The sequence below is a fragment of the Tamandua tetradactyla genome, chromosome 12 (assembly GCF_023851605.1).
Source record: "Tamandua tetradactyla isolate mTamTet1 chromosome 12, mTamTet1.pri, whole genome shotgun sequence".
In the NCBI taxonomy this organism is placed as follows: Eukaryota; Metazoa; Chordata; class Mammalia; order Pilosa; family Myrmecophagidae; genus Tamandua; species Tamandua tetradactyla.
In genome coordinates, this window is record NC_135338.1 from 75,713,396 (window position 1) to 75,736,017 (window position 22,622).

At 36.4% G+C, this 22,622-nt stretch overlaps 1 protein-coding gene and 1 non-coding gene across 6 annotated transcripts in view; one reads left to right on the forward strand and one right to left on the reverse strand.

The window, feature by feature from the left end:
- Positions 1–22,622, reverse strand: part of GABRG3 (gamma-aminobutyric acid type A receptor subunit gamma3) — a 736,378-nt gene that overhangs the window by 52,108 nt on the left and 661,648 nt on the right. The window lies entirely within an intron of this gene.
- Positions 8,875–8,981, forward strand: LOC143652754 (U6 spliceosomal RNA). The gene has a single exon (XR_013160818.1). It is a non-coding gene; the product is annotated as a U6 spliceosomal RNA (small nuclear RNA).

Consider the following 22,622-nt stretch of genomic DNA (forward strand, 5'->3'; position numbering starts at 1 on the left):
AAATCAGTGGTTCTTGCTTTACTCAGAAAGCCTCCTCAGGCCAGATCTAAAGTCATATTTTATCTTTTCTTCCTCCTATATAAGATTCTTGGGGTGATTTTTTCCAAACACCAAAATGGATGGTGCCTACACATTACAAAACATAATAGAAATTTGGTGATATTTTTAATGCATATAATCAGATTCCATTTAACTCCATAGGTCCTGAACTCCATTACCTCAACTTGATATAAAAAAGTGAATGGATCCTAAAGTAAAAATAAGTGGAGTTAGGGTGTTGGCTGGGTACATTTTTATGACTTCAAATTAACAGATGAGACCTAATAGGGAAGATGTCTCCAGGAAAGGTGGGTTTGGGAAGGGAATTTAAGAAGCATCTAGATTAGTACTTGTTTATGTTGTGCCAGTGCTGGGTGGGGCTATTTTCCTCAAATCTATCTTCATGACACCTCTGCCCCATCTGTAACTCATGGAAGCTTATCCTGGTGGCTGTTTTCCCCATCCCCGGGTAAGTGGCTAACAGGAATCACTAATGGGAGAGATAGACACCAAGGTGAAGATTGGGAGAAACCATGTCTTCATTGCCCTCCCTGTCTGCCTTGGGCTGTGTCTCAGCACATGCAGCCCATTGCTCCTACTCCTTCCATGCGGCTACTCAGCATTTGTCATCCAAAGACAACCCCACCTTCCACCCTGTGAGGAGCATAGGGGCTTTGGTCCTTGCTCATGTCTGGATTGTCTCACTCTTTTGTCATCTCTGTTCTTCAATCACTTGTCTAGCCAGTTCATTCCCTTCCTTCCTGCTGTTTTACTGATGCCCTCTGGCCAGCTTAGACTTACTTGCATGTAAGGTGTATTTCCCATAGGAAGGGGAATATGCTTGCTTCTCCATTTCATCCAGCCCTCTGCGCCTACTTACCTAGGCCACTTTCAGGGGCAGAGAAAAAATGTGTTGCTTCCTGCTGCAGGAATTTTTCTCAATTCACCTGGCTGCCTGGAACTACCTCTTCACTCATGTCAAATGTCACCCTTTGCCCAGTGAGCTTTTCCCTATCTTCCAGGTGACAGTTCCATGGTCACATTCTGGACCACTGGTGAGGTATGGGTCCCCTGTGGGTGTCTGCTTCCAGAGAACTATGCCATGAGTTGCCCTGCCCTCACCAGAGAGGTGACTTTGTATGTATGTATAAGATTATGTGAATATTGTCCTTTCCCCATGTATCGTGATACAAGACACCTATTGCACTCTAGTCATTTACCAACTAATTTCCAAAGAACCCTAACTTCACAGCAGCCTGTGTTAAACTCCATGTGAGCCTGTTTTTCTTCAATTATTTCATCATCATTGCCTTGCAAGAAGCATTGCTTATAGAAGATGACTACAAAACATGTCAGTCAATGAGTGACTTTAAAAAACAGATTCTGTTTTATACTACAGCTGAACAGATGAGTAGGCAATGCCAGATATCGTTGAGGTAGGAATGCTGTGGTATGCAGTCTTCCTCTGCCTTTCTCACTCTCTCAACCTCATTCTTAGTACCTACCAATGTTATCATGAATCTTATAAGCTCAGATGCAATGACTTTGTTATCTCTGACTGTAAGAATAATCCATGTATTTACTCCTCCATGATCAAAACTTTTACTTTGTGGAGAGGGAGTATGGCATAATATATGGAAGCACAGTCACAGGAACCATGCTGCCTGGATTTCAGGAAAGAGGATCCTCTCTTTGTGCCTTGTTTTCCTTATTTGTGAAATCATCATCATCATCATCATCATCATCATCATCATCATCATCATCATCATCATCATCACCATCATCATGTCTGTGTTAGTTTTCTAGGCTGCTCAAGCAAATGCTGTGAAATTGGTTGGGTTAAACAATGGGAATTTATTTGCTCATGGTTTGAAGTTGGGAAAAGGCTAAATCAAGGAATTATCAAGGCAATGATTTTTCCTGAATACGGTGGCATTCTGGAGTTGACTGCTGGTGATTCATAGTTCTTAACTAGTCACATGGTAAGGCACATGGTGGTGTCTGCTGGTCTCTCCTTCTTTTCCCCATTCTATTTATTGATGTAGCTTTGCTGCTTCATGTTGCTTTCTCTCTTTGTCTGTCTGAATTTAACTCTACTTATAAAGGACCCCAGTAATAAGATTAGGACCTATGCTGACTGAGTTGGGCCACACCTTAGCTGTAATAGCCTCTTCAAAATGTCCTACTTACAATGGGTTCACACCTCAAAAATGGAATAAATTTAAGAATGTTTTTTTCTTAGGTACATACAGCTTCAAGCCACCACAACAACTATATTTCATATGGTTGCCATGAGGATTAAATGAGATAATAAATGAAAATCTCTTAGAAAAGGGTCTAGCCTCTGAAACCATCAGCACACTCGAGCAGTGTTGTAAAAGCATTTTGATGCTGTAGACAACATGTGTGGTCTTTGGTGTTTTTCAGAATGGAAACAGAGTGAAATGAATATTTTTAATTGAATTTCTTCAACAGAAGGTTTACAAGCTTAACTGATGTTAATTCCTTTTCAAATAATTCTGGAGCCTTACTACTTCTGACTTGGAAATAAACATTTCCATGAAAATAAGAGCTTTATACCAAAAGAGAATTTTTCTTGAAAAACAAATATAAGCATAATTTTTGAATTGCAATTGATCACGTATATTTTAAAAATTGAATATGCCTATCACCCATGACTGAGTTGTCATTACTGGTCAGTAAATTGTTTCTAGATTTAGAGCCATGGTGTCATTGTTTCAATAATGGAGAGACTGAACAGAGAGTGCAAGTAGGAAACTAATATCCCTTTGGACTGCAACTTATTTATTGAGACACCTGGGGAATTTTCTATCTGAGATCAATAGGTGATTAGAAAAGGAAAAAGTTAATACTACATCTAATCTTGGTTTTCAATATTCTAGAATTTATCTTACATGTTTGCATTGAATTAAATGCTGAACATGCTAAAAATTGTTGTAACATAGAATATTGAATTGTTTTGGAAAAAAATGTATAACCTAAGTCATATGATGTGAATTATCTTGGTACAATGGAAGCATTGTGCTTTGCAGCATTATAACCAACCAGATTTCTTCGACAAGAACATCCCATTAGGTAGATATTTTTTTCCTAAAGTAAAAAAATGTAAAGGCTAGAGTAACCCCAACCATATCCCCCAAAATTGCTGCTTGTCATAGGAGTTAGGAGACAAATCATGTGGAAGGAGCAGTGGAAATTCATGATGATTTCAGAGAATGGACTGTAAAGCTACCATCCCTCCTGACAAAAAATTATGTTTCAGGTTGTCAGAAAGTGCAGTCACAGATGGATCAACATCCAAATTGGGAATTGGGAGTGGAATTGGAGATACCACATAAGAGAGAAAAAAAGGAGAAGAAAAGGAGAAAATTCAATATAAAAGAGAACAAAAGAAAATATTATCCTCATCATCAATAAAACTTTCAAAAGCAGAATGAAACAGAATTCAGAAATAGAGAGAAGAGTACACACTTCTCAGATGCTAGAGTGTCTATGGAAAGGCAAGTTGTAGCTTAAAGGAGACCAACACAATTCCCATTGTCTGATACTCCATGTCAGATGAAGGAAGTAAGGAAGAAAGGGGACAAAGGGAACATGCCAAGTAAATGACAAATAATGTTATAAATCTTAAAGAAAACACAACTCAAGGAAGGAATTTCCTTAATTTTTTTATGCTATACAAGTACATAAGAAATTATTGTATACAAACACTAAAATAATTAGATAAGCAACTGAATGGGATGAAAAGGATGATTGCAGACCTAAGGAAAAATTATAACCAAAAACTTGTTATAGAGCTATTACTTTAATAAGAAACAGTAGGAACAGACTAGACAACATTGAAAATTATACATAAGTCACAAAAATGACCAACCACCCTCCTATCCTGCCTAATATGAGTGATGCCTTCTTCCTTACTGATTAATATTTAACCTAAGTCTATTTCAATTACTGTTTGGGCTTCCACTTTTTAGAAGATGTAGTATAAATACCTAATCCTATCCATTGTACTAAGTAGACCTAAAATCCCTAGGCATTCTACATATTTAAAAAAAAAACATTGAAAGACTTCAAAAGGTGGAGAAACAAAGGCAGATGGGATAGGGACTTCAGGACCAGTGGAAAGACACAGTGCTGAGCTACTTGGTTTGTCTTTGCATCACATGCTCAGACAAGGTGCTGGAACAGCCCCTGGAAACACCAACAGGCACAGAAAAACAATCCACAAGAAAGGCCCAGTCTCTCTAGCCAAAGAAAATTAAATGGCAACATACCAGGACCTAAGTCTTATAGACAATTCCTTCTTTACTCCAGCTCCACCTCATGAACAAAGGCAGAAAAGGAAAACCATATTTGCTTCTTGCCAAGTTGTAATGTGGGAACCAATTCCAGAGAAAGACAAATGAGGAGTCACAATTCTCAACTCTACTGGATAGTAATGAACCCTTCCAGCACAGAGTCAATGGAAGCCGCATAGGGAGCAGAAACAAGGCATGCACACCCCTTCCATTCTGGGTGATTTCAGCAGAGACCTAATGGGACCTTGAACTCCCTTCCCTGCCCAGAACTACTGAGGAACAGCTCCCCACTGCGGTGTCAGTGGAGGCCAAGTGGGAAATCTGGAAACCTACCCTCCTCTAATAATAATGAGGAAGCACCAGTTCTCCTCCACTGGAATGCAGTCACAGAAAGATTTTAGAAAGATTTGGAGCCTAATAGCAAATGCCCGAAACATCCAGATTTTAGTTAAAAATAACTATCACTTGTTATACCAAGGACTAGGAAGATTTCAACTTGAATGAGAAAAGACAATCAACAGATGTCAAAAACAAGATGACAAAGAATTATCTGGTATGGATTTTAAAGAAGACATCATAAAATGCTTCAATGAGCAATTGCAAACACACTAGAAACAAATAGAAAATTTTAGTAATGAAATAGAAGAGATAAATATGCAACAAATGGAAATTTTAGATCTGAAACATAAACAAAATTAAAAACCCTAATTTGAACAGTTGGGAGAAAATGCACTGGAAAATAGAGAGTCTTGTAGGACCCATGTGACTATAAGTAAATATATGATTTTTTTCTATAAAGGAGAAAGAAGGCAGAGTTTAAAACACTACATTTATAATGGCTGAAAATTTCTCAAATTTGACAAAAGATGCTAACCTACAGATTAAATAAACTGAACCAAACAGGCTAAACCCAAAGAAATATACCTCAAGACATAGCATAACCAAACGTCTGAAAAGTAAAGAAAAAAAACAAAGAAAACTCTTGAACATTGTGAGAAATGATCATATGACACAATGGGAGAAAAACCAACTTAATGACAATGTATTTCTCATTAGAGATCACGGAGGCTAGAATGAAGCAGCATAACATATCTTAGGTGCAAGAAGAAAAGAATTGTTGATGCAGAATTCTAGGTACAAAAAAAATATCCTTAAGGAATAAAAGGGACATCAAAACATTGTCAGATGAATTAAAAACTAAGAGAATTTGCTGCCAACAGACTTATATTAATAGTATGGCTAAAGAGAGTTCTAAGGAAATTATCCATACAGAAAAGAATGATAAATCAATTAATCTTGGAGTTATTAGGAAGAAAGAATATGATAAGCAAAAATAAGAATAAATACACTTGACTTTCCTTCTCCCCTTGAGTTTTCTCAATTATATTTTGTGTTTAAAGCAAACATAATAAAACTGTCTGGTGTGGTTCTAAATGTATGTAGAGGAAAACTTATGATTATTATATTATAAACATGGGAAGATAAAGGGAACTAAGGGCGGTCTGGTTTCTATACTTAATTTGAACTGGTAAAATGTCAATACCAGTAAAGTGTGAAAAGTATATGGAATATAATACACAAACAGCCACTAAAAAAACTATACAAAGAGATACACTCAAAAATACTATAGAGAAGATCCACTTCTGACGTAAGAGAAAATCCATGAGTCTACTCCCACCAAAACAAAGAGAGTGATGAAAATTCCATACTCCTATCTCTATCTCTATTTTTATGCTGTCTCTACATATCACATTTCAAGTGTCTGAAAATTGTACTAAGGTCATATAATAAATGAATACTTTATTAAAGAAAATCTACTAAATTTTAATAACAGTAAGCGTCTGTAGTACTTCTCACTCCCTTCTTCCCCAGCTCAACTTGACAATAGCTACTATCTAAACGGGTAAAGCTAAGAAAATGGGGTTTCCTCTCCCTCAAGCTTCTAGTCAAGGACTATGCTAGAACCTCAAGAGGGATATGCATGAGGGTCTCTCATCCATCCAGCTTTTAACTGAAAAAGTTAAATTCTAGGTAAGAGCTGTCAAGAAGCTGGGATGCCATTCTAGGAAAAGTGGGCTACTGGTCCAACCCCTAGCTCCAAAGCAGGAGCTCTGAGATTATGTCCAAGAGGAAAGAAGACCATAATTGCAGAGATTTCTGAAAGCCTTTCCATTGTAACAGACTTTATTTAGAAAAGAATGTGTGGAGTTCAAACCTAAGGAGGTTCGCTTAGGCAATGAAGATGTGGGTCGTAAGCAAGTAAGAAGAGACTGGGAGCTCTGTAAGAGTTCCAAGCCAAACCATATGTGACCTGGGTTACCAGAGAGGACCAGGAAAAGAGACAACTGTATAGCGCCCTCCTGGGGTCAGAACAAATCTCAAAGGCTTGCCTCAAAAATTACCTCTAAAAAAAAGATGCAAATTTTGTTGGATTATTCTTGTGGAGCAATTTATACCCCCAGGAAATGGTTTTAAAAATATAGAGCAATCAGCTGGCAATTAGTGGTACCCAAAAGCTGGATGTGCAACAGAGACGGCTGAACTGAGAAATCAGGGTAAGAGACAGTCACAGAGATGTCTGCTAGAACCACTGTTATCCCGGGATGACATGCCCAAGTCTTCACCTGCTGAAGGGTTACCTCAGAAGTTTCACACTGCAGAGCAAATAAAGTTCATTAAAATAGTTCAGTCAAGTCACTAAACAAATAAAGAAGCAACAGCAACAACAAACAACAACGAACTCTGGGTGGAATCAATATCCAGAGTTGCTACAAAAATATCTTAGTTTGCTAGGCTGCTTTTATATATACTACACCATGGGTTGGCTTGGGCAATAGGAATGCATTGGCTCATGGTTTTGAGGCTGGAAAAGTCCAAAATCAAATTATTGGCAATGCTTGCTTTCTTCCAGAGTTTGTAGAGTTCCGGTGCTGGGTGCAGGCAACACTTAGTGTCTGTTGCCTTGTATTTCTGCCTCCTGTCACATGACAATGTCCTCTCCTCTCTGCTCTTCTGGTATCTGATGCTTCTGGCTCTGGCTATGCCCTGTGGCTTTCTGACTTCTTGTCTGGCACCTTCACTTTGTAAGGCCTTCAGTAATACACATAAGGCCCACCTTCGGTGAGTTGGGACACATCTAAACTAAAAAATAACATCTGCAAAAGGTCCTATTTACAATGATTCACACCCACAGGAATGTGGAAAATGATTTAAAAAAAAAAAACTTGTATTTTCTGAGGGCGTGGGCCCCGAAAATTGTTCATTATAAACAGCCTGCTAAGGCAGCTGCCTAAGTGCATCCAGGTCTGAAGTTCCAGGGGAGCATGATACAGCATAGCTTATGTAACCAATGATGTAACATAAATGTATTCAATCATATATCCCACAAATGATGTCACCTGTCGGTAAGATGCCACTTTTGTGTAAATTAGTATATAAGGGACTACTGCTCTGTAAGCATCAAAGTGGAGGGGAATGATTTAAAATGACCACTCTATCAGTGGCTTCTTGTATCTTATTTCAATTTGTTTCCAGACCAGAACAACTGCTCCTCGAGCTGAGACCTGACAAGGGACATAATTCAAGCTTCCACAGTTATATTTTCTAAAATGTACAGTTTTCAATAAAAATTATGAGATATCCAAAGAAACATAAAGTGTTACTCATACACAGGGAAAAAAGTAAGGAATAGAAACTGCTTATGAGAGGATCTAAATGGCATACTTAACAGACAAATTTCTCTGTTCCATCTTCACATCACCTCCTCTCATCCGAAAATTCTTAACATAATAGCACATATAAAGAATCTCTTTTGTCATATAAGCTACACTCAGATTCTAGGGAATAGGGCAAGAATATTTTGAGGGGTGGCACAAATGGTAATATCCCCTCCCAAATATTCAGATTCAATACAATCCCCAGCAGAATTTGACATGCTGCTCCTAAAAGTTATATAGAAATACAAGGGATACAGGTTAGCCAGTCCCATATGTCTGATTAGGGACTTGTATCAGAATATATAAAGAACTCTTACTATACAATACTAAGAAGATAAATGACCAAAGGATCTGGATAGACCTATCTCCAAAGAAGATATGCAAATGACCAGTAGCACATGAAAAAATGCTTGAAACTATTAGTCACTGGGGAAATACAAATCAAAACTACAAAATTCCATGTCACACTTACCAGGATGGCTATAAATAAAACGAAATTTAAAATTAACAAATGTTGACAAGGATTTGAAGATATTGGAATCTTGAACATTGCAAGTGGGAATATAAAATGGTACAGTCACTGTAGAAAACAATCTGGCAGTTATTAATTATAGAATTATGATATGACCAATCAATTATATACAACGACCAAAGTATATACCCTAGAAAACTGAAAACTGCTGTTCATGCAAAAGTTGTACAAACATGTTCGATAGCAGCATTTTCCTAATAGCAAAAAAGTAGAAACAATCCAAATATCCAGCAACTAATCAATGGATAATCAAAATATGTTGGATTCAGTGCTTGCTTCGGCAGCACATATACTAAAATTGGAACCATACAGAGAAGATTAGCAGGGCCCTTGTGCAAGGATGACATGCAAATTCGTGAAGCGTTCCATAACAAAAAAAATGTGTTGTATTTATACAATGTAATATTATTCACTCATGAAAAGGAATGAAGTATTGATATATGCCACATTGTGGATGAACCTTGAACACATTATGTTAAGTGAAAGAATCAAGACACAAAGGTCACATATTGCATGCTTCTGTTTATATGAAACGTCTAGGATAGGCAAATCCATAGATACAGAAAGCAGATTTTAGAGAGCATTTGAATAAAAAAAGTCTCTAGCTTCAGGCTGTTCACATGAAAAGTTCCTGAAATATAATCACATAGGCAGGTTGAATAAAAGAATTAAAAATTATATACCATGCAAACACTATTCAAAAGAAAGTAAGGATACCTATATCAATGCTCAGGAAAGGAAACTTCAGAGCAAATAAATTACAAGAGTCAGAAAAGGACATTTTATAAGAATAAAAGGATCAATACACCAAGACATAGCAATCTAAATGTGTATGCACAAAACAACCAAACTGCAAAATATGTGAAGAAAAATCGATAAAACATAATGAAGAAACAGAAGAGTCCACTGTTATTGTTGGAGACTTCAACTCCCCTCTCTCAGCAATTCCTAGAACAACTAAACAGAACAAGAGTTGCACATAGAACTTAACATCATAAAATAAGAGCATCTCATTGACATTTATAGAGACTATCCCCAACGATAGCAGAATCCACATTATTTTCAAGTGTTCAAGAAATATATTACAAAATAGACCACACCTTGGGCCATACAAACTTTAACCAACCTCAACAACTCTAAAAGAATTTTAAACATGCAGTTTGCCCCCATCACAATGGAATTAAAGTACAAACCAATACAGAAAGATAGCCTGAAACTCTCCAAACACTCAGAAATTAAAAACATAGTCATTCATGGGTCGAAGCAGAAGTCTTAAGGGAAATTATGAAAATAATTTGAGCTAAATGTGTATACAACTTAATTTTATAGCACACACATTTGAAAAGATTGAATAGTTTTATTAATCTCAGCCTTCACCTCAACATACTAGAAAAAGAGGAATCAGGCAGAAGGGGCCAAATAATAAAGATAAGAACAACAATCAATGAAATTGAAAGCAGGAGTACAATAGAATTAATGGTCAAAAAAGGTGGTTCTTTGAAAAGATCAATAAAATTAGCAAACATCTAGCAAGGTTAATAAGGAAAAAAGAGAGGACAACAAATGATCGATATCAAGAATGAAATAGGCAAATCACTAGAGACCCTGCAGACATCAAAAATAAAATTAGGGAATTCTTTGAAAACTCCTGAAATATAAATATGACAACTTAGGTAAAATGGACTAATTCCTCAGAAAGTACAAACTACCACAATTCACAAAATATAAAATAATAATTTGAATAACCCTATAACTATTAAGTAAATGGAATTCCTAATTTAAAAACCCCCAGAAAAGAAATCTATAGATCTGATAACGCCAGAGAATTTTATCAAATGTTTAGAGCACATTAAACACCAGCATTACAAAAATTGTTTTCAAGAAACAGAAGAAGAGGGAATACTTCGCTATTCATTTTATGAAGCCAGTATTACCCTGATACCAAAACCAGACAAACTTAGTACAAAAAACAAACAGACCACTATCCCTCATGAATATTAGTGTTAAAATTTTAACAAAATATAGGCCAGTGGAAATCAGCAATAAACAAAAAGAATTAGATACTATGACCAAGTAGGGCTATTACAGAATGCAAGTCACGTTCAATATTTGAAAGTCAATCAACATAACCAACCGTAATGACAGACTAAAGAAGAAAATCCACATGATCATATAATTGATGCAGAAAAAAACATTTGACAAAATTCAACACCTATTCTCTCATAAATTAGAATTACCACTGCTTCCTGAGAGCATTCATGCCAGAGAAAAATCCCACTCCCTCAAACTCTCCAGCAAAACACCTAACTCCTATAATATTTCCTTTGCTGAAATACCCATGGTTCTACATGGTATCTGGTCTCCCTTACTGCAAAGAGCAATAATTTCAACATGTTCGACTGTAGGTGTGTTCCTGACTTCACCTTATCTTTCACAGCATTGGAACTATTGATTGTGTGCAGTTAGTAAATAATCTAACTTGGAATATTTTTTTAATTAATTTTCTGACTTTAGAGGGATCTTCTAGAAAATATTTCTGTTGATTAAGAAGACATCTGTTTGAAGTTTAATGCCTTTATTTTCTCCTTAATTTCTCTTTACTTCTATTATAATCAAATAAAAATAAATGACATTTTATTTTTAATATAGTTATTAAAATTTTAAATGTGTCATAAAATACTTCTATGTCTGTATATTGATCTAATAATCCGACAGTATGAATTCATCAAATGCTGTCTGGAAGGCATTGACCTAATATTAGCCATGATTTTTATTAAGAGAAAGGATTTAAGTTTTTAATTAACTCTTATCTTTGTACTTTTCTCCATTTTTGAGTTTTTCTTTAATATGAGGAAAAAGTTATTTTTATGAAAATGAGTATGTCATGTTAAAAAAATACAAAACTCTGGCAGCTTTTATATAACGACATTGACAATGATTGGTGGACATTTGACATTTGTTATTTTCTTCTCTAAACTTTCCTGAAATTTTAAATATAAAAATAATATTTTAAACCTTTTGTAATATGCATGCATAATTAGGGAAGAAAAGAAAAACATTAAAAAATGAAAGGAACACCAGCATTATGATTTCATATTATTAGATTCTAGTACACACCCACATCCATACGCAAACACAAAAAACATCATAGAGAGAATTTTTATCAACTATTTTTATTTAACATTATATTATAAACATTTTTCTTTGTGCACAATAATTATTTTTGTTACAGTCTTCTTATTCAGTAGGAATTGCCGTTTTTTTTCAGAGCCCTTGAACCGCTTGTGAATTAAAGACTCAGACTCTCCTCAATGACAGGCACTTCAAATACAGGTGTTGTGCAAAGGGCCATTCTTAATATGCACAAAGTAAATGAACAGACTTAGATTTGTCAGTGATTCTTTCATCAAATATAAAGAACAATGTAAGTATCTCTCTTAAAATAGCTTTTCTTCAGTAAAATGAATCCACTTATAAAACAAACACTATCTTTCTATTGAATCCAAATGTAATTTTGAAAATTCATTCCCTAGGAAATATTCTTGCCTCCAGTTTAATAAAAATGACATAAAGTAAAAGATGGGAAGAGGCTGAGCCAGAACACCTGACACAACTAATCCGTGGTTCTCCCAAGGTATCCTGCCTTCCAGACGGCCCGCCCCGCCCCTCCACCCATCTCAACCCAATGCTAATAGGTTGAAATTTCACAGGACTAAACTATCTTATGATATTCTAAGAGTCAATGGCATTAACTTCATACCTTCATCAGAGACTTTTGAATTGGGATTTAAACCAAGACCAAAAACATGTTCTTTTACAACCTTTTATCTGTGACTTCATTATAGAAGAAATAAAAAGCTATTTTAAGTTCACGTTAAAATTGTTGACTTGCTAGCTGCTTTTTTTTCCCTTTGAGAGCTTTTTTTAACTTCAGTTTAATTAATCCTGAGAAATGGGCTCATCATGACATTGTGCAACTCTGAGTAAAATCAAATCTCTAGAGCTTTACTTATGATAAAGTTTTTTGTATAATGGAGCAGTAAGTTATTCTAACAGTTTAGTAGCTAGGCTTTTATAAGCAAAATCACAGAAATTATATGGGAGAGTACCAAAAAGCATTTCTTTTTTATTAAACCAATGCATTTTATATAAAAATCATACAGAAAGTACGGCAGTCACATATATGGGCAGTGTTCTCTATTACTAACATTTTGTAATAGTGGTAATTTTGCTACAATTGATGCTGTAAATTTAACTTTAGCCCACTGTTTACATTAGGTTTTACTCCTTGTATTGTATAGTGCCAAGCTTTCTTAACTTATATACACCCTGAAATTTCTCTTTTTATCCCTTTCACATATACAATAGAGTGGTGCTTGTTATATTCACAAAGTTGTGTCTCCAACGCCATCATCCATTGCCAAAACTTTTCCATTACCCAAACAGAAACTCAGCACAAACTTAACATTAACTCATTCTCTCCCCCTTCAACTGTGCCCTGGTAACCTGGCTTCTAGTTTCTGATTAATAAGCATGTTCTGCTTATTTTATATGAAACCATGTAGTATTATTCCTTTTGTGTCTGGCTTATTTTACTGAACATTGTAACTTTAATATTCATCCATGTTGTAGCAGACATCAGGACTGCATTATTTTTTTATGGCCAAATAATATACCATCAAATGAATCTATTGCATTTTGTTTATCCATTCATTGCTTGTTGGACAGTTGGGTTGCTTCCATCTTTGTGCAATTGTGAATAATGCTACTATGAAAATCAGTGTGAACATCTGTTCAAGTTGATGTTCTCAGTTCTCTTGGATATGTAACTAGAAATGGGATTGCCAGATCATATGGTAATTCTCCACTTAACTTTATGAGGAACCTACAAACCATTTTACAGTGACTGCACCATTTTAGGTTCTCATCAACAATGAATAAGTGTTATTTCTCCACATCTTCTCCAATACTTGCTATCTTACGTTTTTTTTATAGTAGCCATTCTAGTAGGTACAAAACAGTATCTTGTTGAGGTTTTGATTTGCCACTTTGTCAAATATCAGTTGGCCTCTTTCCTTTGTCAGTCTAGCCAAATGGTTTGTGCATTTTATTGATCTTTCCTAAGAACCAACTTTTGGTTTTCTTGATTCTCTTTGCTGTTTTTTTTTTTCTATTCCAGTTTTCTCTGATCTTTTCTTTGCTTTTCCCTTTGTTTCTTTCACTTTGGTTAGGTCTTCTTTTGCTAGTTCTTCCAGTTTTTAGGTTAGGTCTCTGGTTTTTGTTTTGTTTGTTTTTTCATTGGGCAGGCACTGGGAATCGAACCCAGGTCTCTGGCATGGCAGGAGAGATCTCTGCCTGCTGAGCCACCGTAGCCTGCCCTGATTTACTTTTTTTTTTTGTAATATTATTTGTTGTTTTATATGAATCTTTTTTTTTAATTTTTTTTATTTTTTATTTTTTTATTAATGGAAAGAAAAAAAAAAGAAATTAACACAACATTTAGAAATCATACCGTTCTACATATGCACTCAGTAATTCTTAACATCATCACATAGATGCATGATCATTGTTTCTTAGTACATTTGCATCGGTTTAGAGGAACTAGCAACACAACAGAAAAAGATATAAAATGTTAATATAAAGAAAAGAAATAAAAGTAGTAATAATAGTAAAAAACAACAACAAACAAACCAACAAGCAAACAAAAACAAAAAAAACCCTATAGCTCAGATGCAGCTTCATTCAGTATTTTAACATGATTACTTTACAATTAGGTATTATTGTGCTGTCCATTTTTGAGTTTTTGTATCTAGTCCTGTTGCACAGTCTGTATCCCTTCAGCTTCAATTACCCATTGTCTTACCCTGTTTCTAACTCCTGCTGAACTCTGTTACCAATGACATATTTCAAGTTTATTCTCGAATGTCCGTTCACATCAGTGGGACCATACAGTATTTGTCCTTTAGTTTTTGGCTGGATTCACTCAGCATAATATTCTCTAGGTCCATCCATGTTATTACATGGTTCATAAGTTTATCTTGTCTTAAAGCTGCATAATATTCCATCGTATGTATATACCACAGTTTGTTTAGCCACTCTTCTGTTGATGGAGATTTTGGCTGTTTCCATCTCTTTGCAATTGTAAATAACGCTGCTATAAACATTGGTGTGCAAATGTCCGTTTGTGTCTTTGCCCTTAAGTCCTTTGAGTAGATACCTAGCAATGGTATTGCTGGGTCGTATGGCAATTCTATATTCAGCTTTTTGAGGAACCGCCAAACTGCCTTCCACAGTGGTTGCACCCTTTGACATTCCCACCAACAGTGGATAAGTGTGCCTCTTTCTCCGCATCCTCTCCAGCACTTGTCATTTTCTGTTTTGTTGATAATGGCCATTCTGGTGGGTGTGAGATGATATCTCATTGTGGTTTTGATTTGCATTTCTCTAATGGCCAGGGACATTGAGCATCTCTTCATGTGCCTCTTGGCCATTCGTATTTCTTCTTCTGGTAGGTGTCTGTTTAAGTCTTTTTCCCATTTTGTAATTGGGTTGGCTGTCTTTTTGTTGTTGAGTTGAACAATCTCTTTATAAATTCTGGATACTAGACCTTTATCTGATATGTCGTTTCCAAATATTGTCTCCCATTGTGTAGGCTGTCTTTCTACTTTCTTGATGAAGTTCTTTGATGCACAAAAGTGTTTAATTTTGAGGAGCTCCCATTTATTTATTTCTTTCTTCAGTGCTCTTGCTTTAGGTTTAAGGTCCATAAAACTGCCTCCAGTTGTAAGATTCGTAAGATATCTCCCTACATTTTCCTCTGTTTTATGGTCTTAGACCTAATGTTTAGATCTTTGATCCATTTTGAGTTAATTTTTGTATAAGGTGTGAGATACGGGTCTTCTTTCATTCTTTTACTTATGGATATCCAGTTCTCTAGGCACCATTTATTGAAGAGACTGTTCTGTCCCAGGTGAGTTGGCTTGACTGCCTTATCAAAGATCAAATGTCCATAGATGAGAGGGTCTATATCTGAGCACTCTATTCGATTCCATTGGTCGATATATCTACCTTTATGCCAATACCATGCTGTTTTGACCACTGTGGCTTCATAATATGCCTTAAAGTCCGGCATCGCAAGACCTCCAGCTTCGTTTTTTTCCCTCAAGATGTTTTTAGCAATTTGGGGCAACCTGCCCTTCCAGATAAATTTGCTTATTGGTTTTTCTAATTCTGAAAAACAAGTTGTTGGGATTTTGATTGGTATTGCATTGAATCTGTAGATGAGTTTAGGTAGGATTGACATCTTAATTATATTTAGTCTTCCAATCCATGAACACGGTATGCCCTTCCATCTATTTAGGTCTTCTGTGATTTATCTTAGCAGTTTTTTGTAGTTTTCTTTATATAGGTTTTTTGTCTCTTTGGTTAAATTTATTCCTAGGTATTTTATTCTTTTAGTAGCGATTGTAAATGGGATTCGTTTCTTGATTTCCGCCTCAGCTTGTTCATTACTAGTGTATAGAAAAGCTACAGATTTTTGAATGTTGATCTTGTAGCCTGCTACTTTGCTGTACTCATTTATTAGCTCTAGTAATTTTGTTGTGGATTTTTCTGGGTTTTCTACATATAGTATCATATCGTCTGCAAACAGTGATAGTTTTACTTCTTCCTTTCCAATTTTGATGCCTTGTATTTCTTTTTCTTGCCTAATTGCTCTGGCTAGAACTTCCAACACAATGTTGAATAATAGTGGTGATAGTGGACATCCTTGTCTTGTTCCTGATCTTAGGGGGAAAGTTTTCAATTTTTCCCCATTGAGGATGATATTAGCTGTGGGTTTTTCATATATTCCCTCTATCATTTTAAGGAAGTTCCCTTGTATTCCTATCTTTTGAAGTGTTTTCAGCAGGAAAGGATGTTGAATCTTGTCAAATGCCTTCTCTGCATCAATTGAGATGATCATGTGATTTTTCTGCTTTGATTTGTTGATATGGTGTATTACATTAATTGATTTTCTTATGCTGAACCATCCTTGCATACCTGGGATGAATCCTACTTGGTCATGATGTATAATTCTTTTAATGTGTTGTTGGGTATGATTTGCTAGAATTTTATTGAGGATTTTTGCATCTGTATTCATTAGAGAGATTGGTCTGTAGTTTTCTTTTTTTGTAATATCTTTGCCTGGTTTTGGTATGAGGGTGATGTTGGCTTCATAGAATGAATTAGGTAGTTTTCCCTCCACTTCGATTATGTTGAAGAGTTTGAGGAGAGTAGGTACTAATTCTTTCTGGAATGTTTGATAGAATTCACATGTGAAGCCATCTGGTCCTGGACTTTTCTTTTTAGGGAGCTTTTGAATAACTAATTCAATCTCTTTACTTGTGATTGGTTTGTTGAGGTCGTCTATTTCTTCTTGAGTCAAAGTTGGTTGTTCATGTCTTTCCAGGAACCTGTCCATTTCATCTAAATTGTTGTATTTATTAGCGTAAAGTTGTTCATAGTATCCTGTTATTACCTTCTTTATTTCTGTGAGGTCAGTAGTTATGTCTCCTCTTTCATTTCTAATCTTATTTATTTGCATCCTCTCTCTTCTTCTTTTTGTCAATCTTGCTAAGGGCCCATCAATCTTGTTGATTTTCTCATAGAACCAACTTCTGGTCTTATTGATTTTCTCTATTGTTTTCATGTTTTCAATTTCATTTATTTCTGCTCTAATCTTTGTTATTTCTTTCCTTTTGCTTGCTTTTGGATTAGTTTGCTGTTCTTTCTCCAGTTCTTCCAAGTGGACAGTTAATTCCTGCATTTTTGCCTTTTCTTCTTTTCTGATAAAGGCGTTTAGGGCAATAAATTTCCCTCTTAGCACTGCCTTTGCTGCGTCCCATAAGTTTTGATATGTTGTGTCTTCATTTTCATTTGCTTCTAGGTATTTACTAATTTCTCTTGCAATTTCTTCTTTGACCCACTTGTTGTTTAAGAGTGTGTTGTTGAGCCTCCATGTATTTATGAATTTTCTGGCACTCCGCCTATTATTGATTTCCAACTTCATTCCTTTATGATCCGAGAAAGTGTTGTGTATGATTTCAATCTTTTTAAATTTGTTAAGACTTGCTTTGTGACCCAGCATATGGTCTATCTTTGAGAATGATCCATGAGCACTTGAAAAAAAGGTGTATCCTGCTGTTGTGGGATGTAATGTCCTATAAATGTCTGTTAAGTCAAGCTCATTTATAGTAATATTCAGATTCTCTATTTCTTTATTGATCCTCTGTCTAGATGTTCTGTCCATTGATGAGAGTGGTGAATTGAAGTCTCCAACTATTATGGTATATGTGTCTATTTCCCTTTTCAGTGTTTGCAGTGTATTCCTCACGTATTTTGGGGCATTCTGGTTCGGTGCATAAATATTTATGATTGTTATGTCTTCTTGCTTAACTGTTCCTTTTAATAGTATATAGTGTCCTTCTTTGTCTCTTTTAACTGTTTTACATTTGAAGTCTAATTTGTTGGATATTAGTATAGCCACTCCTGCTCTTTTCTGGTTGTTATTTGCATGAAATATCTTTTCCCAACCTTTCACTTTCAACCTTTATTTATCTTTGGGTCTAAGATGTGTTTCCTGTAGACAGCATATAGAAGGATCCTGTTTTTTAATCCATTCTGCCAGTCTATGTCTTTTGATTGGGGAATTCAGTCCATTAACATTTAGAGTTATTACTGTTTGGATAATATTTTCCTCTACCATTTTGCCTTTTGTATTATATATATCATATCTGACTTTCCTTCTTTCTACACTTTTCTCCATGCCTCTCTCTTCTGTCTTTTTGTATCTGCCTCTAGTGCTTCCTTTAGTATTTCTTGCAGAGCTGGTCTCTTGGTCACAAATTCTCTTAGTGACTTTTTGTCTGAGAATGTTTTAATTTCTCCCTCATTTTTGAAGGACAATTTTGCTGGATATAGGAGTCTTGGCTGGCAGTTTTTCTCTTTTAGTAACTTAAATATATCATCCCACTTTCTTCTAGCTTCCATGGTTTCTGCTGAGAAATCTACACATAGTCTTATTGGGTTTCCCTTGTATGCGACAGATTGTTTTTCTCTCGCTGCTTTCAAGATCCTCTCTTTCTCTTTGACCTCTGACATTCTAACTAGTAAGTGTCTTGGGGAACGCCTATTTGTGTCTAATCTCTTTGGGGTGCGCCGCACTTCTTGGATCTGTAATTTTAGGTCTTTCATAAGAGTTGGGAAATTTTCAGTGATAATTTCTTCCATTAGTTTTTCTCCTCCTTTTCCCTTCTCTTCGCCTTCTGGGATACCCACTACATGTATATTTGTATGGTTCACATTGTCCTTGAGTTCCCTGATACCTTGTTCAAATTTTTCCATTCTTTTCCGGATAGTTTCTGTTTCTTTTTGGAATTCAGATGTTTCATCCTCCAAATCACTAATTCTATCTTCTGTCTCTTTAAATCTGTCATTGTAGGTATCCATTGTTTTTTCCATCTTTTCTACTTTATCTTTCACTTCCATAAGTTCTGTGATTTGTTTTTTCAGTTTTTCTATTTCTTCTTTATGTTCAGCCCATGTCTTCTTCATGTCCTCCCTCAATTTATCGATTTCGTTTTTGAAGAGGTTCTCCATTTCTGTTCATATATTCAGCATTAGTTGTTTCAGCTCCTGTATCTCATTTGAACTATTGGTTTCTTCATTTGACTGGGCCATATGTTCAGTTTTCTGAGCGTGATCCGTTATCTTCTGCTGGCGTCTGGGCATTTAGTCAGATTTCCCTGGGTGTTCGACCCCACAGGTTGAAAGATTTTTCTGTGCAATCTCTGGGTTCTGTTTTTCTTATCCTGCCCAGTAGGTGGTGCTCGTGGCACACGTTTGTCTACGGGTTCCACCAGTGAAAGTTGCTGTGGGTCCTTTAACTCTGGAAAATTCTCGCCGTAGGGGAGGTTCGGCAGCCGAAGCGTCTTGGAAGAATGCCAGCCGGCCTGGGGTTCCGAATGCGGGGAGGGTCGCCGGCTGCCGCAGCACGGGAGAGCGTCCGGCCGAATTAGCTAGTCGGCCCGGGGCACCAAGCGTGGCGGGAGGGCGCCAGCTGTCGCAGCCCGGGAGAGTGCACTGTTCCCAGCCGGACGGGGGAGTCACGTGTTTGGAAGGGATCCCCCGGTCACTGTTCTCCGCAGTCTGGGGATTTCCGACCCAACTATCTCAGTTGTTCCGGGGGGCCTCGCGTGGTGGGGGCACCAGCCGCCGTAGCCTAAGGGGACCGCCTGTCCAATTCTACCAGCTGGCCTGGGAAGGTGGAAGGGAGGGACTCCGGTCGCTTGCTGTCCCACCCAGGAAAGCCCGTGCCCCTTGGTGATCTCACCGGAGCTGGTTCTCCCAGATAGTCAGCCGTTCCAGGATGGGGTATGCCGTCCCTTTGATCTCCCTCGTGGCTCCGGGAGCTGCTCTGTATTATCTGCACTCCCCCAGTAGCTGTTCTGGAGGAGGAAAGGTGAGGGCGGCAAGGCTGTTGAGGCTGGTGGCGGAGGAGCCGGTGAAGGCAGGGGAAGAGGGCACCGTGGTGGTTGGAGAGCAGCCGGGGCAGGAGGGGGAAGAGGGGGGAGAAGGAGGGCGGGCGGGTCGGCTGCTGCAGGGCGTGGGCGCCACGCGGCGGGCCGGCGGAGAAAGAGGGGGGAGAAGGAGGGCGGGCGGGTCAGCTGCTGCGGAGCGAGAAAGAGAGGGGAGAAGGAGGGTGGGCGGGTCCCTGATTTATTTTTTAATGTAAGCATTTAGAGCTATAAATTTCTCTCTTAGCACTGCCTTTGCTGCATTGCATAACATTTTGGTATGGTATCTTTTCATCTGCATTAAGATATTTCTTCATTTCCCTTGTCATTTCCTCTCTAACCTATGTGTTGTTTAAGAATATATTGTTTAATTTCCACATTTTTTTACTTTTTCATGCTTTTCTCTGTTACTGATTTCTAGATTCACTCCTTTGTAGTTAGAGAAGATACATTATATGGTATCAAATGTTTGAATTTATTGAGACTTGTTTTACATCTAAGATAGTGTCTATACTGGAGAATGATCCATGTGCACTCAAGAAGAATATGAATTATCTTACTTCTAGTTGAAATGTTCTATGTATGTCTGTTAGTTTTAATCAGTTTCGAATATCTTTCTTTGTATTTCCTTACTGATCTCCTGTCTAGATTTTCTGTCCGTTATTGAAAGTGGTATATTAACATCTCCTGTTATTAATGTGAAATGATCTATTTCTCACTTCAAAACTCTCCGTATTTCCTTTCATATATTTTAGAATTCTGCTGGTAGTTACATATATGTTAATAATTGTAATATCTTATTGTCGAATTAATCCCCTTTTCAGTATATATTAATCATCTTTGTTCCTCATAAGAGGTTTCTAATTAAATTCAATGTTATCTGATATTTATATAGCTACCTCAGCTCTCTTTTGGTACCACTTACATGTTGTATGCTTTTTCATCCTTTCTCTTTCTGCTCACTTATGTATTTGAATTTAGTCTGAGTTTCTTGTAGAAACATATCGTTGGGCCCTGCTTTCTTACTCATTCTGCCAATCTATACCTTTCAACTGGAGAGTTTAATCCATTTGTATTTGACGTCACTATTGACAATGCAGGCCTTTCTTCTACCATTTTACTATTTAGTGTTTGTAAGTCTTATACTTTTTTTGCCCCTCAATTCTTCTGTTAATAACTATTTTTTAAGTATTAGTTCTTTTTAAATTATACATAATAAAATTCTTCTCATTTCTATCTGTATGTATTTTTCATACATTTTCTTTTTGTTTTCTATGGGGTTAAAATTTAATATTCTAAAAACATAGTAATCATATTTGATTTGATACCAACTTGATTTCAATGCCATATCCATACATTGTTCCTATATCCATTCATTCCCCTCTACCTTTTTCCCCCTGTTTTTATATTTGTTACCAATTATGTCCTGACTTCTTACTAGTTCTTCTGGTGGAGGGACTTATTCCTGGAGCTTCCTGGCCGATCATCTTCCACAATCCATGATCCTTGATTTATTTTACAATGTTTTGTAGTTTCTATGCACAAGTTTTTTATAACCTTAGTTACATTTAAGCCTAGATATGTGATTACTTAACCTACTATTGTAAATAGAATATTTTTCTTTGGTTTGTTTGTTTCTAATATATAGAAAAACTACTGATTTTTGAGTGTTGTTTTGTCTCCTGCTACTTTTCGGAATTTGTTTATTAGCTTTTTGTGAAATTTTTAGGATTCTCTAGGTATAGGATCATCTTATTTACAAACATGGGGGGTTTCATTCTTCGTTTCCTTTTTGGATGACATTTTTTTTTTCTTTGCCTTACTGTTCTGGCTAGAACTTCCAGTACAATGTTGAATAACCGTGGAGATACTGGACATCCGTGTCTTGTTCCTTACTTTAGAGGGAAAGTTTTCAGACTTTCACCATGATGTTAGCTGTGAGTTTTTCATATTTGCCCTTTAGTATGTTAAGATGTTTGCTTCTATTCCTAGTTTTCTAAATTATCTTATTAGGAAGGGCTGCTGAATTTTTCAAACACCTTTTCTGTGTCAAGTGAGATGATTATGCGACTTTTTTCTTAGTTTCATTAATATGATGTATTACATTAATTGATTTTCTTATGTTGACCTACCGCTGCATAGATGGAATAAATCTCACATCATGGTATGTAATATTTAAATGTGCTATCCAATAGCACATTTATATTGATTTATATTGATTTATAATAAAAATAAATCATTTTTATTATAGATTTTTGCATCTATATTAATGAGGGATATTAGTCTAGAATTTCTTTTTTTGTGATATCTTTGGTATTAGGGTCATGCTGGCCTCATAGAATGAGTTGAAAAGTGTTCCTGTCCCCTCTTCAGTTTTTTGATAAGAGTTTTAACAGTATTAGTGATATTTCTTTTAATGTTTGGTAGAATTCACTAGTGAAGCCATCTATCTAGTCCTGGG